Source organism: Sciurus vulgaris, assembly GCF_902686455.1.
Source record: "Sciurus vulgaris genome assembly, chromosome: 14".
In the NCBI taxonomy this organism is placed as follows: Eukaryota; Metazoa; Chordata; class Mammalia; order Rodentia; family Sciuridae; genus Sciurus; species Sciurus vulgaris.
In genome coordinates, this window is record NC_136475.1 from 42,534,345 (window position 1) to 42,552,497 (window position 18,153).

The 18,153-nt window shown below is 44.9% G+C and overlaps 1 long non-coding RNA gene across 4 annotated transcripts in view; it reads right to left on the reverse strand.

Annotated features, from left to right (window-relative positions):
- Positions 1-2,987: 2,987 nt before the first annotated feature.
- Positions 2,988-18,153, reverse strand: part of LOC306643535 — a 37,519-nt gene continuing 22,353 nt past the window's right edge. For 2 of the 4 annotated variants that reach the window (XR_013758965.1, XR_013758967.1), the window contains 2 exons: positions 15,984-16,264; positions 2,988-5,309 (listed from right to left, as the gene is read on the reverse strand). This is a non-coding gene — a long non-coding RNA (uncharacterized lncRNA). The remainder of the gene's footprint in view (positions 5,310-15,983; positions 16,265-18,153) is intronic. The other 2 variants (XR_013758964.1, XR_013758966.1) reach the window with 1 other exon arrangement.

Below are 18,153 nucleotides of genomic sequence, written 5' to 3' on the forward strand. Positions count from 1 at the left end.
ATCAGATGAACCAGTTTGGGTTGATCAATGCCCGCTAACTTCTGGAAAACTTGAAGCTGCTCGAATGTTAGTGCAGGAACAGCTAACAGCCGGACATATCATAGAGAGTAACTCTCCTTGGAATACTCCTATATTTGTAATTAAGAAAAAATCTGGTAAATGGAGATTACTACAGGACTTAAGGGCTGTCAATGTCACTATGGTGCTCATGAGAGCCCTACAACAAGGGCTGCCATCTCCTGTAGCCATCCCTCAAGGATATTTTAAGGTAATTATTGACCTCAAAGACTGTTTTTTTACTATCCCTCTACATGTAGATGATCAAAAAAGATTTGCTTTTAGTCTACCATCAATAAATTTTAGAGAACCTATGAAAAGACATCAGTGGAAAGTATTGCCACAAGGAATGGCTAATAGTCCAACCTTATGCCAAAAAATTGTCACTCGTGCCTTACAGCCTATTAGAGATTCTTGGAAACAAATGTATATTATTCATTATATGGATGATATACTCATAGCAGGACAATCAGGAGAACAGGTATTACTTACTATGTCTCACACAGCTTAAACAGCAGCTGACTGCAGTAAGATTACAAATTGCTCCAGAAAAAGTTCAGCTACAAGACCCTTATACTTACCTAGGTTTCCTGCTCAATGGGCCTAGGATTATTAATCAAAAGGCAACAATCAGGAGAGATCGTTTAAATACACTTAATGACTTTCAGAAGCTTCTAGGCGATATAAATTGGCTTCAACCATACCTTAAATTAACCACAGGGGAGTTAAAACCATTGTTTGAGATATTAAAAGGAGACCCTAATCCACAATCATCCATGACTATATCTCCTGACGCATTAGCTGTTCTTAAAAAGGTGGAGGATGCTATTGCAGGTCAATTTGTTACCAATATTGATTGTTCTCGTCCCTTAACGCTCATTATATTTAATACTTCCATCACTCCAATGGATCTTTTCTGGCAAGATAATCCTATTATGTGGATTCATCTTCCTTCTTCACCCAAAAAAGTGCTATTGCCTTATTATGATGCAGTACCTGACCTGATTATCATTGGGAGAGAAGATTCTAGAAAATATTTTGGAGTAGAACCATGTAAGATTATTCAACCCTACACCCGATCTCAGGTCAATTGGCTGTTACAAAATACTGACACCTGGCCTATAGCTTGTGCCTCATTCACAGGTGATATAGATAATCATTATCCACCAAATAAATTGGTTCAGTTTTGCAAACTACATCCTTTTGTGTTCCCTCGTATTATTAGAAGGGAGCCCTTACACAATGCTCTTGTTGTCTTTACTGATGGGTCATCCACAAGAACAGCTGCTTACACCTTCCTTGATAGAACTGTCACTTTCCAGAAGAAATGTACATCTACCCAACTTGTTGAATTACAGGCTCTTATTGCAGTTTTATCTGCCTTTCCCAGTCAACCCCTTAATATCTACACAGACAGTGCCTACTTAGCGCACTCGGTGCCACTCCTTGAAACTGTCTCTCAGATCAGACATGTTTCTAAAACAGCATCACTGTTCCTTCAATGTCAGACATTCATCCATAATAGAGGGGAGCCTTTGTTTATTGGACATATCAGAGCTCACTCTGGCCTTCTGGGGCCATTAGTTAAGGGCAACAGAATTGCTGACACAGCCACCAAAATGGTTGCAGTAGCTTTTTCAGATAATATTAAGCAAGCTCAAGACACTCATAACCTATATCATTTAAATGTCTGCTCTTAGGTTACTCTATAAAATCACTAGGGAACAAGCAAGGTAAATAGTAAAAGGCTGTACCACGTGTGCTACCCATCTACCGGTTCCACATCTAGGAGTTAATCCTAAAGGCCTTGTTCCTAACATGGTGTGGCAAATGGACGTTACCCATTTTTTAGAGTTTGGTAATCTAAAATATATTCATGCTTGCATAGATACATTTAGTGGATTTATATTGGCTACACTTCAGGCTGGAGAAGCAACAAAACATGTAATTGCCCATCTATTACATTGTTTCTCAGTCCTGGGCGTACCTAAACAAACTAAAACAGATAACAGATCTGGATATACAGCAAAAACCCTCCAAAAATTTTGTGAAAAATTACAAATTCAACATGTCACCGAAATTCCTTATAATCCTTAAGGCCAAGGGATGGTCGAGAGAGCACATCTCTCTCTTAAAACCCAATCAAGGGTTCTCTCCGTAATATACTCAATCATGCTTTACTTATTCTCAATTTTTTAAAAATGGATGATCATGGGAAATCTGCCACTGATCGTTTCTGGCACCCGGAATCTCAAAAGCATTTTGCCATGGTAAAATGGAAAGATCCACTGGATGGTTCATGGCATGGTCCAGACCCAGTCTTGATCTGGGGTCAAGGTTCAGTCTGCATCTTCTCTGAAAAAGCTGATGCAGCCAGATGGCTGCCAGAGCGCCTTGTGTGCCAAGTTAATGAAGTTAACTTCAAGTTAATGAAGTTAAGTTTTGTCCTCCAGGGACAAAAATCATCCCTGAGAGTCCTTTCTTTTCCTTCCACAGGAATGAACAAAACATTGCTTCTCTGGATGATGGCTGCCTGTTCACTGCTCTCCTACAGCCATGCAGGGTTTGAGGACCCTGCTAAGGCTCATATTTACTGGAGCTCAAAAACAAACCATGTAAGTGTGAGGGAGGATTTATAATGAGTACTGATGAGGCAAGTTACAAGCCATCATACATCGGTAATCTCCCGAAACAACGCATAGAGATAGACGGTGGCAGTCACATCGCATTTTGGACGACACATACACTGTGGTACTGTATCGAAAAACCACAGATTATTCCCTCAGTTAATGTCAAATATGCACCTTGTTCTTGCACGACCTTTCACTCTTGTTATTCCTCAGCTCAGACCTGTTCTTCAGGGAACAAAACCTATTTTACTACTACCTTAATAAAGTCCCATCCAGGATCAACTGGAGGGGATTGAGCTCACAGAGAATGAGGAAGCAAAGCAGTCCAAGCCAGGGAATGAGGTGTCCCTGGAGCACTGCTAGTAATGAACCTGAGCACAGACCCTTCTGGATGTTGCCTTTCTGGTTGGAGAGCATGTAGCAAACAACAAAGAGTGTGTGGCCTCCCCTGAGGACTGGAGAGCTGGTCATGCCATGATTCTAAACATCTTTGGGTGTAAGTTTTTGCCCAGAGTATTGTCCTGTCAGTGTGTGTACAGCCACCATGTCTTGGCTGTGGTGGACTGGCCTATGCAGATACAGGAAAGGCAGAACATGCCAAGACCAGTTTTGGTGGTGGGGGCTATGGGGTAAGAGAGTCCAGGCTTCTGATGACTGCAAACCTTGTTCACAGTGCCGTGCCGAAAAACCCAGGTAAGTGGATGAAGCAGTACAGGGAGGCTTTCCATCAGCATCCAGGCCTCATGATTCTCCAGCTGCTGCTGCCTTACCTTCAACTGTACATGGGTGACTTGAATCTGGAGTGCCAAGCACACCACCTGCTGGCCCAGTTGGAGGATGGCAAGTCCAGTGAGGCAGAGCCTGAGTGCGAGGAGGCCTGGGGTGTGTACATAAGGGTCTGGAAAGGTCAGAGTTTGGTCCCATAGTCTGGAATCTGTATGACTGGTGTTGGGCTGGGAACAAAGAGAAACCATTGTCTACTCGAGCCATGACCCTGTCTGGGAAGAGGTCCAGCGTGGGCTCAGGGGCTGAGATATTCGTGGAAGACAGTGTGGATTGCCTGTGTTTGCAAAGCTCACGGCCATGCTGTCATGTTGGAATCTTTTCTCCTCCAGCTACAGGATCACTACTAATACCTACCCAAGGGCTAGAGCCTCAGCAAGGAGCTGCTCTGGTGGCCAATGAAGGAGCAGCACCATCCCCAGAGGCAGAGCTCAATTCCAGTTTCTCCGGGGTCTCTACTTGAGTTCCACGGTACCTCTGTACAAACAGTGAGTGTGAGACAGCTGCTCCATTCATGTCCATCTAGAAAATCAAAGGCAAAGGAAGTATAAGAGCATCGTGGTGAGTCATTTAGCAGGAGATCCCCTGGGTGCCCTCACTGGGGAAGGCAGAGAACATAGCAGACAGCTTGGACTAGGCCTTCCTTCTTGAATTAGAGCTTCTGGAAGGTCAAATAAGATTGAAAAGAATGAAGAAGACAGAGCTCAGTGTTAAAGCTGACCTGAGATGAGGGAGAACAGCAGCATGCCCCAGCTCCAGGTGTGAGTGGGCCTGCAGTGTGTGGGATTTGCAATCTGCAAGTGCAGTGGTGTGTGCTGTGCTCATATGAGGTCAGAGGAACACATAGGGTGCAGGCTGCACTCTCTGAAGCCTGGTGTCTAGATTAGTGAGTTGGAGACTTGGAGGTTTGTGCAAGGATGCAGCAATCATAACTCCTGTGTGTTGGAAGGCATATGTGGAATGGAAGGGATCCTCCTTAGCATGATGAGTTTACGTTATTATAGGTCACAGACAACTGGGGTTTTTCAAGAAAACATAAGTGTCATGCTTTGCATTGACCTGAATAGGGAGCTAGCAGCTCCCTTTGCAGAATTTTTCTGGGTGTGGGGTTTAAGCCCTAACTCTCCATGTGTTCAAACATTGCCTCAGTGGGGCCCATACCTCATTACACTCAATTAAGCACTGGGGCCACAGAGGCTAGCAGTCTCCTGGCTATCATAAAAGAGTCACAAGCATACTCTAGTTGCTGAGTCTGTTTTATGCCGTGTCTGTTAGGATTAAAGTCTCTGGGTCCCTGCCTGGGACACTCACAAAGGAAGCATGACTCTTGGTGCAGAGATCGGATACAAGAACAAACTGAACCATTCCTGGCATCTTGTTGGGGCATAGTGTGTCTGTAGAAAGGCTGTTAGGTCTTTGTACCCTTTTATCAGAAGGGCATAGCAGGGACAGCCTGACTGTTGTACCAGGATGGGACTAGAAGCACATAGGAAGATCCAACATGAACTCTTGAAGTCCCTGGTAGCATAATTACATATGGTGCCCTTGTATTAAGAGCTAAGTTGTTTCCTGAATGACTTTGACCATTGTCCTCTGGGTGGCTACTCCAAAACTCATTCTCTGATGAGATTTCTCCAACCCTGATCAGGTGACGTGCCAGGATAGGGCACCAGCGGTCATATGCAGGGCCTTAGATGAACACGTGCTCAATGAGGAGGATCCAGAGGACTTTGAACTGCTTCAGGTTGTCAGAGCATAAGAGTAAGTGGGTCCATCCAATGGTGGGGAGAAGTGACTTACTGTAGGCTCCAAAGAAAGCCAAAGAAAGAGTGCTGTGGCCTGAAAAACAACCAGAGAGTGGTGGGTCATTTGCAGAAAAAAAAAAAGTGCAATGATGGGAGTGTAAATCAGTTCACCCTGGGACTGCTGGGCCTCCCTATCCCATGTCCTTCCCTGGACCCTATCAGGCTTTGCAAACTTCATATCCATGAGGGGCAAAGGAGATAAGCAACCCCTAGCTGTCTATTTAGGCAGCCTTTCAGGACAGTGACAAATACTTGAGAAAAGCTCTTGAATGATGAAACATTGCTTTAAGCACCTGGCTTCCGATCTTTCCATTCCATGTGAACTGACCATTTCGTTATTCCGGGACAGAGGCCATATCTCGCAGAAACGTGTGAAGCAATAGAACACCTCACAGTTTGGCAAACTGGCACTGGAGATAGAAAATGGAAGGATGAGAAGCAAGAGGAAGAGGACATAAACAAAAAGGAGTTGAAGGAGGCAAAGATGAAGAAGAAGAACACGAAGAAGATTACAACCAGAAGTAGAAGAATAAGAACAAGAACATCATTAAGAAGGAGAACAAGATCCAGAAGAAACACAAAGATAACAAGAATACAACAATACACAGATTAAATATATGAATTTTAATCCTCTCCAAATGAGCCTATATTGATAGGATGAACTTTGTATTTATCACTTGTGTGCATTACCAATAGGATTAGCACAGATAATTTTATTTTCCTTTCACCTTGCTGATATCATTTGCTCCAAAGTTGTTAGTAATCCGATGAAGACTTGTTCTAAATCATCACAATTGAAAATTTCTCAAGTGTTTCTCTTCTTTTTCATTGTAAAATTAACTATTTGGGGGTAAGTGTATGCTAGCAAGAAGGTATTTTGGTTGTTAGAGGAGTTCTCTTCATTTGTGTTAAGTAATGTTCACAAGAACAAGAGGTGCTGATAGAATAATTGTGTTATTCTTCCCACTTCATGATTTCTCTCTTATTAACATTGTTTTGCATTATTGGGCTCTACATTTCTTTTTCTCATCTGATGTTTTAAAAATATTTGTCTAATTGCCTGAGACAGTGTACCCCATAATGTCAAACTGAGTTTGGTTTGAAAAAACCCTGAAAGCAAAGCAGAATGAGGAGGAGGAAATGAAGGATCAGCTGACTCAAAATATATATTAAAAAAAAAAAAACATGATTCCTGAAGGCACACACTTCCTGTGGACATCCTCCGTCCATACCCAGCACGCCTCCAATTTATACCACCTCTCATGAATGAATGGATTATTCCACTGCAAGGTCAAAGCATGCACCATCACATAATTTCCTGAACCCCATGTGTGAACATTGCTGCATTGGGGAGACAAGCTTCAACATAGGAGCCACTGATGGCAAATCATGATGCAAACTCCAGCATTATCTCCTTGGTAGGTTCTACCTGAACTGAGAGGTTCTGGGGTCCAAGGTGCTTTCTCTTGGAAGTTGGTAGATTGGTTAAGATCCTGTGCTTATACTTTCCTCAAGGAAAGTCCCTGAGGATGTCTTCGGTGGAACATTATCTAGATTGCAAGACCCTCAGATCTAGAGCTCAAGACTGACCTGGCAGAGGCTGTCAGTTGGGGGGGGGGGCAGTTCTCTTGTGTACTCCTTGAGTGTCACTCACCTTCCACAACTCTGACCCTCCCTCTCCAGTGCTGAGGATTCCTGATGATGGCAATGTGTTATATGCCATCAATCCATGTGTGGACTTTGATTTTGTCCTCAGGGAAAGACTCACAGGAACTGGGCCAACAGCAAGAGAAAGGAGGTAAACACTGCCCTTACACGCTCTTCACCCCTGGTGCTCCTTCACATCCACCACGGTGAAAAAAAGCCTCACCTCCTAGACATATGTTCCAGAATGCCAATAGAGCACCCTGTCAGGTGGGGGTGGCCGTCAGTTTCTGGCCCATCTTTAAGTGGCATCTCTACTCAAAAGGCTAAGCCCAAGCCCATGGCCACAAAACAGATGAAGAAATCGAGGGACATTAGAGGCATAATGTTCAGATCCTCACGGTCCGGGTACAACCAATAGGTGGAAGACAGCTGCCTCATACACATCAGACTAGAGCAGCAGAGTGCAAAGGATGGCAAGATTGTCCTGGTAAGCCTGGCGGAAGAGGTATACCCTGGTGCTATCCCAGGGCAGGGAGCAAACACAAATCCCATACCATGGGCTACTCTTGCCCTTTTGAACTAGAGTTTCTAGATGGTCAGGAAAGACAGATGGTAATAAAGAAGAGAGGTCATTAAGGACTTGACCTCAGTTGAGGGAGAGCATGATCATGTCCACCGCCATTTGTGAGGGAGTCTGTGTGTGGATATTAGTGTACAGACCAGAAGTGCAGGGGCAGGTCTTGGGGGGAGGTGAGAAAAGGACAGCATCCAGGATGCAGGCTGCACTGTGTGGGATGGAGAATGCTGGTGCACATGGAGGAGGAGAGCAACATGAGATTCTTCCTACCCCTTGATCAGGGAGCTTAAGGTCTCTCTGTAGAATCAATATTCATGTGGATGGAGCACACTCCATCTCCAGGGAGTCTCTCTACAGCAGCATGTTCCCATGCCACCCTTGATGAGTGAGGTGTCCTCCTCCATCCCAGCCAGTACTGAGCCTCTGGAGGCCAGGAGCTCTCACAGCTATCATTGGTCTTCTGCCTGATTGTGTTCTGTACCCTGGCAATCAGAACTTGGGTTTCTGCTTGGGCCACACCAAATTCACCCTGCATTCCACAACAGCCCTGGGAGAGAGGAGGCCACTGGTCCATTCCTTCCATCTTGGTGGCATGAGAGTGTTTCTGTACCCAGGCTGTGGGGTCCTTTGACTCTGATTGAAATGTGGCTCCACAAAGGGCAATGGCAGGGCCAGGCAGACTGTTGTAGGAGGATTGGTGTCATAGCCCTGAGGAAGGTCCCAAGCGATTACCAGCAGGTCACAATCAGGTAGTGGAGTAGTGAGTAATGATGGTGCCCCTATATTTAGAGCTGAGGTTCCCCCTAAATGTCCCTGACATTGTTCTTGGGTAGTCACCCAAGGCCCATTTCCTCAAGGCCTATCTCCCACGCTGATGCAGGTGACATGCAACAAGAGTGCTCCTGCTTTATTCACAGGGACCTGGAACAACATTTGCTGATGGAAGAGGATCCAGAAGACTATGAGCTGGGGTAAATCATCTCCTAACAGCACAGTAAGTGGGACAATCAGATGGTGGGGAGCCATGTTGGGAAGTGGACTCAGGTCAACTCGTAGCCCAAAAGAGTAGAATGTGACCCAGAAGAACACTCAAACAGGGACTGGAGGGCCTCGTGCACAAAGAGAACCCCACAAACACTGGTGGAAAGGTCTCTAGGTACTCTGATCAGCCACAGGAGCAAGTGCACCTCCCCACCAGGTGTCCAATCCTGGAGAGCAACAGGCATTCGATGCTGACGTCAAAGAGGAGCGAGGAGAAAGTATTCTTGCAGGGACCATGTGCCCCAGGATTCACTGAGAGGAGTGTTTGCAGAGGAAGATGGGAACACAGGGGCTAAGGATACAGTTGATGCATTTTGGGACTGAAGCAGTACTATTGAAAGCCTTCTCCATGACCAGAAATCCACTCCCTTTGCAGAGCATTATCAATATTCTAGCAAGCAGAAAAGGACTAAATCTGAAAAAGAACAGACTGGGAGACAGCCTCAACAGTTTGACAACTGCACAAATTACCAAGTCTTCTGTTCATGAGTCCACTTGCCTAGATGGAATCAGTAGAGCCAGGTTATTTTCCCTCACTAAAATCAGATGAGGGTTTCCAAGGCACCTATGACACAAATCTGACCTGTAATTAATGCCATTGCTTTTTTCTTTTCTGTGAGCCAAAACCCTGCAGCAGCCATGATCCTCATTCCATCCACACTGAAAACTGCATCCAAAACCATCCTATGAAACATTCTCTCATATCCTAATCCACTAATTCTGTTAAGTTAGTAGAGTTCATGGAAGTAGAAGGCTAAAGCCTTGGTAGGCTCAGAATTTCACAGCACAGGTACACATATCCAAACCCAAGTTGAGAACAGGCCCTTTTTATAGGAGGGCGGCAGGAGACAGGTGTTCAGACCAGGGACTTGATGGCTATCTGAAACCCACTTGGGGTTGTTGCATCCCTGGACCATAGCAAAATGTGGGAGTCAAGCAGTACCTTTCCTGTTCTTTGGAATGATTGATCTCAGTAGGGCAGCAGTTGGGATGTGGCCTCACTTATAGGATGCCTGGTTCACATGGAGCTGGCTAGCAACAATGGCAGAACATGGCTAAAATGATGTGTCTGAGTTGGTCATACTTTCCTCCCTGTCAAATACTTGGGGAAAATAACTTAGCAGGGGAATCCTGTTTTGGCTTTGGGTTTCATAGCTTTCCATGTGGTTGTGAACTATGGCTGTCCATTGTGGCAGAGGGTGTGGCACCTGCAAGCTACTGAGCACTTGACAACCAGGTGATAGAATGGGAGATAAAGAGACTGAGAGATGGAAGGAGAGAAAAATGGGAAGAAGAGGATGACTACTACTAGGAGAATGAGGATTAAGAGGAGCCCCTGTGTGCATGGTATGTTTTTTCCCATCCTTTCACCTTTAGTCTATGGGTATCTCTTTCTATGAGACGAGTCTCTTGCAGGCAGCAAATTGTTGGATTTTTCTTTTTAATCCATTCTGCCAGTCTATGTCTTTTCATTGATGAGTTCGGGCCATTAACATTCAGGGTTATTATTGTGATATGATTTGTATTCCCAGTCATTTGACTCATTTTGTTTTTGACATGATTTGGTTTCTCCTTTATTTGGCTATTCCTTTAGGCTAGTTCCTCCCGTTGCTGATTTGCATCGTTGTTTTTCATCTCTTCTTCATGGAATATTTTGCTGAGAATGTTCTGTAATGCCGGCTTTCTTTTTGTAAATTCCTTTAGCTTTTGTTTATCATGGAAGGATCTTATTTCATTGTCAAATCTGAAAGTTTAAGTTTTGCTGGGTATAAGATTCTTGGTTGGCATCCATTTCCTTTCAGGGCTTTAAATGTTGTTCCAGGCCCTTCTAGCTTTTAGGGTCTGGATTGAAAAATCTGCTGATATTCTTATTGGTTTCCCCTGAATGTAATTTGATTCTTTTTTCTCGCAGCCTTTAAAATTCTGTCTTTATTTTGTATGTTAGGTATTTTCATAATAATGTGACTTGGTGTGAGTCTGTTGTAATTTTGTGTATTTGGAGTCCTATAAGCCTCTTGTACTTGGTTTTCCATTTCATTCTTCAGATTTGGGAAATTTTCTTGATATTATTTCATTGAATAGATTGGTCATTCCTTTGGTTTGTTTCTCTAAGCCTTCCTCAATCCCAATAATTCTTAAATTTGGCCTTTTCATGATATCCCATAATTCTTGTAGATTCTGTTCATGATTTCTTACCATCTTCTCTGTTTTGTCAACTTTGATAAAATTATGGCATTTGCAGGCAAATGGATGAAATTGGAGAATATCATGCTATGTGAGATAAGCCAATCTCAAAAAACTAAAAGACAAATGATCTCGCTGATAAGCAGATGAGGACATATAATGGGGGGTGGGAGGGATTAGTGTTAGGGTTAGGGTTAGGTTTAGGGTTAGGGATAAGGAGGGTGGTAAGAATGGAGGAAGGAAGGACTGTACAGAGGGAAAAGAGGGGTGGGAGGGGTGGGGGAAGGGAAAAAATAACAGAATGAATCCAACAACATTGCCCTATGTAAATTTATGACTACACAAATGGTATGCCTTGACTCTATGTACAGAGAAACAACATGTATCCCATTTGTTTACAATAATAAAAAAAAAAAAAAAAAAAAAAAAAAAGAGGAGCCCCTAGGGCTGGGGATAGAGCTCAGTTGGTAGAGTGCTTGCCTCACAAGCAGAAGGCCATGGGTTCAAACCCAAGTACCGCAAAAAGAAAGAGGAGCACCCAGCAAAAATACATGTGTGCTGAGAGCATCCCCCTCTTCAGGTCTTCCTCCATCCATGTCCAACCTTCTTCCATGTTCTCCCACTGCTTAGTAGTGTCTTCATCTTGACTGAGTATTTCATGATAACATCAGAGCACTCATCAGGGAATGTTTCCCCCAAAACCCAGCAGTGAACATTGCTGAACTGGGGGCCAAAACTTGAGCACATGAATCGTCTGTGGGAGATTTCAGATGCAATCCCTAGGGGTATCCTTTGGCACATTCAAGAGCAACTGTGATCTTCTGGAGCCCAAAGTCTTTGGAGGCAACAGACATTAGGTCTGGTGAAGTCCTAGAACTAGTTTTTCCTTAGGGACAATGGTTGAGGATGTGTCTGGTGGTATTAGAGCTGATCTGGACAGCTCTCAGGACTGTGGCTCAGGCCTTTCCTGGCAGTGGCTCTCAGATGTTGCAGTGTCCTGCTGTACACGTCTCGAGTGCCACCTACCCAACCTGTATCTCTCTCTCCCCAGAAATGAAGATTCCTAAGAACATGGACATCTTCTATGCGATGAATCCCCATGTCTGGAGAGACTTTGTCCTGAGGAAGAGGACCTACCTCATGAGGATAAGGATGACTGCATCCATCCCCAACCTCCCTTTTTTTTTTTTTGCGGTACTAGGGATTGAACCCAGGGCCTTGTGCTTGCGGGGCAGGCACTCTACCAATTGAGCTATATCCCCAGCCCCCCAACCTCCCTCTTATGAGGCAACTCAGGCGCGAGGACACTGCTGGAACCTGCGGAGAAGAATCTGCTCTTGTCTCTCTGGGTAGTGCTGAAGTATCGCATCATCAATGATGATTGAGCATGATATCTAAAATGGTTACTCATCGATTCCATATAAAATTTGGACTTAGGTCTTTGTTATTTATAGTTTTAGTAACACGTTTCTCACTATATTATACATTTGCTGTTTAAACTATTTGTACTTTCTAAAATACAATGTTTCTGTAATCTAATCAACTTTGATAATTTGAATCTATTCATTTTAGCCGTAATTCCTAGTGGAAACATTCAACCCTGCATAAAAGAATGTTGTGTTTGATCAAAATGACATTTTGGTATCGGGAGCATGGCAGATTGCACTTTCTGACTCAATTTCCAATGGGAGAAATGAAATATTGGATAGCATGACACTCACACACATGAAGGCACATACACACACACATACTCAACAGACATACAAGCACACACACTCAGAGACAGAGAGTTTGAGTTGGTTATGGTGAAATGATTTCAATAATCTGCATTCTCCAGCAATGGGAGGATAAAAATATGCTCAATACTTAGGAAATTATATATTAAGGAAATAATTAGATATAAATATGTATACATATGTGCATATATGTATGTATGTATATATGTGTGTGTGTATATACATATATATATCTCCATACCTCCCATGTGTGTGGGCATGCATCACATGTGAAAAGAAAGGTTCAGTCTGGATCAATAAAAGTAACAACTTATCCTGCAGGAGCTGTAGCGACTGAGAAGAATTGTGGTGTAATAAGGTCTGCAGCCACACCTGGTACCCATGGTTGTGACAAGGCCAAAACTAGTCTCTTCAGTGCCACTTAGAGTCTAGTTATCAAATTGGAGTCTATTAGCCTCAAATTTTCCATATAAAGAAAAAAGTATGAATGTAGCAAAAATAATTTTATTTCATAACACTAGAGGACAAGCAGTCCTTTGTCCCAGGAAACAAACGCAGGAACCTGACACTGAGATGCTCAGAGATGCCACCTGCCAGTGGGAGGAACACTTGGTTGACACCTGAAAACTCACAGGGTCAGCACCGCCCACTGCCCAAGTCACACAGCAGGAATGGCATAAGAGCCACTAACTGACAGGGGAAAGGCCGGCTGCCCATCTGCTGTCTGAGCCCTCAAGAGAGCCCTTGCTGCCCAAGGTCAGCGGCCACCTCTTCACACTGATTCTCAGGAGCTGGTTCTCAGGTGCCACACCCTCCATGGTCAGTGCCCAGCCTCCAGTGCCCATAGCACAGCAGGGAAGGAGTGGCCTCACCAACCAGACGGGAGTCAGAGTTCTGGTTGCCCGAAGGCCGGAAGAAGGTAGTCAGGGGTCCGGGTTGCAGAGTTGGGCTCTTTTCTTCATGCTCCTTGTGCTATTACAGGACACCATTTCAAGATCCCCAAACTTGTGGTCACTGCAGATGCCTATGAAGTACAAAACAGGTGATGTGTGTCCAGTCTTTAAAACAAAACAAAACCAAAAAAACTAAGAGGAAAGTATGCACCTCTATTAATTATTAGTTTAAAATGTGATTTTAAAACTGTATGTCAAAGAAAGTTCTAGAAGGTGAGGCTCTGGCAGACCCAGGTCCTTTTCTGCATCCATTCAACCCTAAGAATGAGGGAACATCTCTTTCAGCAGGTTTTGTCTTTCCAAAGGGCATAAACACTGGCAACCTTGGGGTGTGGCAGCACCCCAGCCTGTGAAGAAGGTGGGGTGCCCAACAATCCCTCTGGCCGTGGAGGGGCATGTCTGGTCCACAGCCACCCAGGGAGCACAACACCAGCCCCATGAACCTGGGAGGCACCCGCTCAACTCCTCCAAGCAGTGGGGTGATTACCGACCAGCCCATCTATCACGTGCAATGCCCACTCAGGACACCCAGTCCATCAGAGGTGATACCAGACTGACACCCCCAACTACTGCAGACCCGATCATCTCTAGCACATTGTGTCCTCACACTCAAGGGGATCACCTTACTACACATGACCTCTGGAACCCACTGACACAGAGGTGGTGAGAGGGGGATGGTCACGTCATGGAAAGCCACCATGCTGCAAGCTCCTACCATCTCCTCGTCATTGGTTGAGGTGTCGTAGTGCATAGGATGGTTGGCATGGACCTGCTTCAGTCTCTCAAGCAGGCCCTTCACCAAGGTGTCTCTATTGTTGGGCTCAATGAACTGGAAGGCCATCTTGCTCCTGATGCTGACAAAGATGGGACGGGCAGCAGACTGGTGTCCTCCAGTTTCTCAATGCTCACTACCTCATGCAAAAGACTGCACATGAAGGGAAGGTGCTGAGGAATGGAACTGACCAATTACGTTCTGTGCATGTTCCAATACACAACGATGAATCCCACTGTAATGTATAATTGCAAGGCACTAATAAAAAGATTTTAATCACAGTAAGGACTGCAAAAAAGAAGGAAGGCAGGCCTCCACGTACATGCTTAGAAGTTAATCTAAGATGGAATAATGGCAATAAGGACCTGGTGTAAAGGTTGAAAAGTGTGCAAGGGAGCAACAATCATAATCACCGAAAGGTAGAAGTAACCCAAGCTTCCATGGACAGATGAATGCATAAGTGAACTGTGGTTTAGACTAGCAAGGACTATTATTCAGCCTTCAAAAGGAAAGAAATTCTAACAGATAAGAGGTAGATGAACATTAAGGACATTGTGTGGTGTAATAAACAAGTCACAAAATGCCAATGCTGTAGGATTCCACTTACAAAATGGTTACGAGATAAATTGATGCTATGCATAATTCCAAAATCAATTTTTTAGGTATGTAGGTCCTCATGTCGATTTCTTGCTCCACTGATAATAATGCTTGCACAATGAACACATCTACTGCAGAAGAAGGGCATGGAGGTGTGAAATCATAATAGGAAAAAGACTGTGTTTCTAAACAATTAGGCTCAGGACCTACATTGTGAGGAGCGAGACCCCAGAGGTCTTGATGTGTAAAAGCTGTGGTACTCCCTCAGCACAGATGCCTGAGATCAAGGACCGAGTTGCTTGCATTCGGAAGTAAACTCAGTTTGCCCACACTCCCATTTCCAACAGAATCACAGAGTTATAAGAGGGACCTGATCCTCACAAAAGGAGGCATTTTTAAATCTTTCACAAGTTCCAGGGGAGTATAAACGCCAAACAATTTGCCACGGGTTTTCTAAAGGTGAAACTTTTTATAGCTTGCCTTTTCCTTTTTCTTTTTTTGGCCACAAAAGGGGAGGATCCCTTCATGAGAGTTGTAGGGAAAGCTTGAATTACACGGCATGTACTTCTGAATGACAGCTTTATCAACAGTGTGGGGTTAGGGTATGCTCTTCTTCCCCATCACTTCTAGGCAACTTTCGGTTGCCACCGCAAAAACAGAAAAAATGAAGGCTGAGTGGGTAATGGTGTAATTCAGGTCATGCTTCCTTCCTGAATGCTGGCCATCTAGATGTCCCTCTTTAGAGGAGAAAACAGTGTAAATGTCCCCCACCCCATGTGTCCCATCTCATAGCCCAAGTTGCTCTGCTTGGGATATAGTTGGAGTGTGTCCCCCAAAAGTTCCTGTGTTGAAAGCGTGATCCCCAATGGGGCAGCATTAAAGAGTGGTGGAACCTTAAGAGGTGAGGCCTAGAGGGGGTGGTTGGATCACTGGAAGAACAGCCCTCAGAAAGGATTATGGGACCTGGTTCGTTCCCACAACAGGGGTTGTTACAACACAATGGTCCCTCCCCATTCTCTGGCTTCTATCTTCAAGATGTAATGTTTCCATCTACTCATGCTCCTGCCACAGGGACACTGTCCACCACAACACCCTCACTGGTGCTGACCCAGCACCATGTTCTTCCTTTTTTTTTTTTTCCTTGGTGAATAAGTAAACCTGACATGAAGCATTTTGTTTTAGCAAAAGAAAATGGACTCACCAAAATGGGTTAAATAACAAAAGGCTGCTTCAGAGTGTGAACAGCAGGTCAAGCAGAGGTGAGGGGCAGGGTCTTCCTCTGAGCAGAAGGACAACATTACAGCAGCCATCTTCTCTGCTGGCAAAGCAGGTGGAGCCGTCAGAGGTAAACATGCGTCCTGCAGTGTGGCAGAGACTGAAGGGCGCCCAGAGGAGCAGTCCACCACAGCATGCAGTTTCTCCTTTCATGGAAGCCTGAAGAAGGCTTGGAAGAGCTCCTTCCTTGCACGGGCTTCAAGGTCCCTGGTGAGAGGTAGGGTGAAGTCAAGAAGACATGGAAACGTCTACAGAGAGGAAACTCAAAAGGAAAGCACTTTTGAACTCGCTGGCACAACCTGATAGTTTAGTGACTGAAATAAGTCATGCTGCTCCAAGAGCCAGTCAGTCCCATGGTCCATCCAGACCAACAGTCGACCTTGGGAGCAAGTGCGAGGAGCAGAGCCTGCTGTCCCCGCCAGCAAGAATTTCATGAACTCATGAACTAAAATAAGCATTGTTGGGGTCTTAAGCCCCCTTGCTCTTCCCGACCAACGACAAGGGAAGGGAGCACAGCCCAACAAGGTCAGACCGGGAAAGGTAGGGCCCACTGACTGCCCACCAGCCCTCCGGGCAGAAGACAATCAGATGTGTCAGGGAAAACAGTCACAGCAGGAACTCATGTGTTGAGGAAGTCACACAGCTCTTATGTAGGGTGGAGGCTAGGCTGGAACCGATCGGCTTAAAGGTCAGCAAGACATGGGGGATTCACGCAGGCAAGAGTCCCATAGGACTATATGGCAAGCACGAGTTGATCACGTTCGCGGAACTGTTGTTAACCAATCCCTGACAGTGGTCCCATTTATTGTTATTAACTTTTGAAACCACCTTTGAGGCCTTGGTCTTGCGCACTCACCAGGGAGTAAGGAGTCAGCCTCAGTTAGTTAACGTGTCATTAGTCCCAACAAAGCATTCCATCCTGGTTGGAATAACTGTGAGAAGTACTCCAAAAATGGCAGTAGAGGCCACATGTGCAGAAGTCATATGACAAGCGGGGTGAGGTCTGTGAGACTTGGGGAAGGTGGAGCCCCCACACACTGCTCGTGGAAGGCCAAATGACGCTCTCATGTTGGCAAACAGCCAGAAGCCCTCAAAGGTTGAAAGTGGATGCAGTGTTTACCCAGATAAATGCGCACAACATAATTGAGAACTGATGTCCACTAACAGGCACACAAATACAGCAACAGATTCACAGTTGAAGGTGGAAACTACCCCATCTCCACCAGTTGATGAACGGACATACCAAATGTGACATACCCCCTCAAGCAGGGTACATAGTACTCAGTCATTAACAGAAAGTGTGCATGGACAGAGCCTGGAAACCTCAGGCTGACTGAAAGAAGCCAGACACAAAAGACCATGGGTTGCCAGGTTCATTTACACGAAATGTCCACACAGGAGGCTGACAGATGAAAATAAGGAGTGTCCACTCATGAACGTGAGGCTTCTTTGGAGGATAATAAGAGGTTCCGTGGCTGTGGTGATGATTGTGTGGTCCTGTGCTTACTGTAAAAACCTGAACTACCCACTGAAAGGGTTAACTGTTCATATGTGGACATCCAAAAAGGAGCCTGACTTTTCTCCAGAGGATCAGAGGGAGCCAGGGGAAGCCAAGTGCACTCCACAGGTTCACAACTGAATCACACACAATTTCCTATGTTCGTATACGAATATACGCCTGGTGTAGCTCCACATCTTACACAACCACAAGAAGGGAAGCTGTACTCCGTGGATGTAGGATATGACAAGGTACACTCGACAGTCAGGTATGACTACAAAGAACAAAGAAAGTTCACAATTGCAAGAATGGAAGGTGAGGTCCTGCAGGGGAACCCCAAGGTTGCTGAGAGCCAAGTATATTCAACACATTTACACTGAAATCTAAAAATGTTGCTGTTCTAGCAGTTGAGGGTAGAATGGTGGAAACCAGAGGCCAGTGAGGTTGCCTAATGGGTTCTGAGCCAGTGAGATAGGAGCAGCAAGTTCTGGGATGCTGCTGCAGAGCAGGTGACTACAGGTGCCAATCCCACACTGAATACTTCAAAATGCTAGATGAAAGGATTTTGATAAGTTTCACCCTAAAGAAATAACGTTTG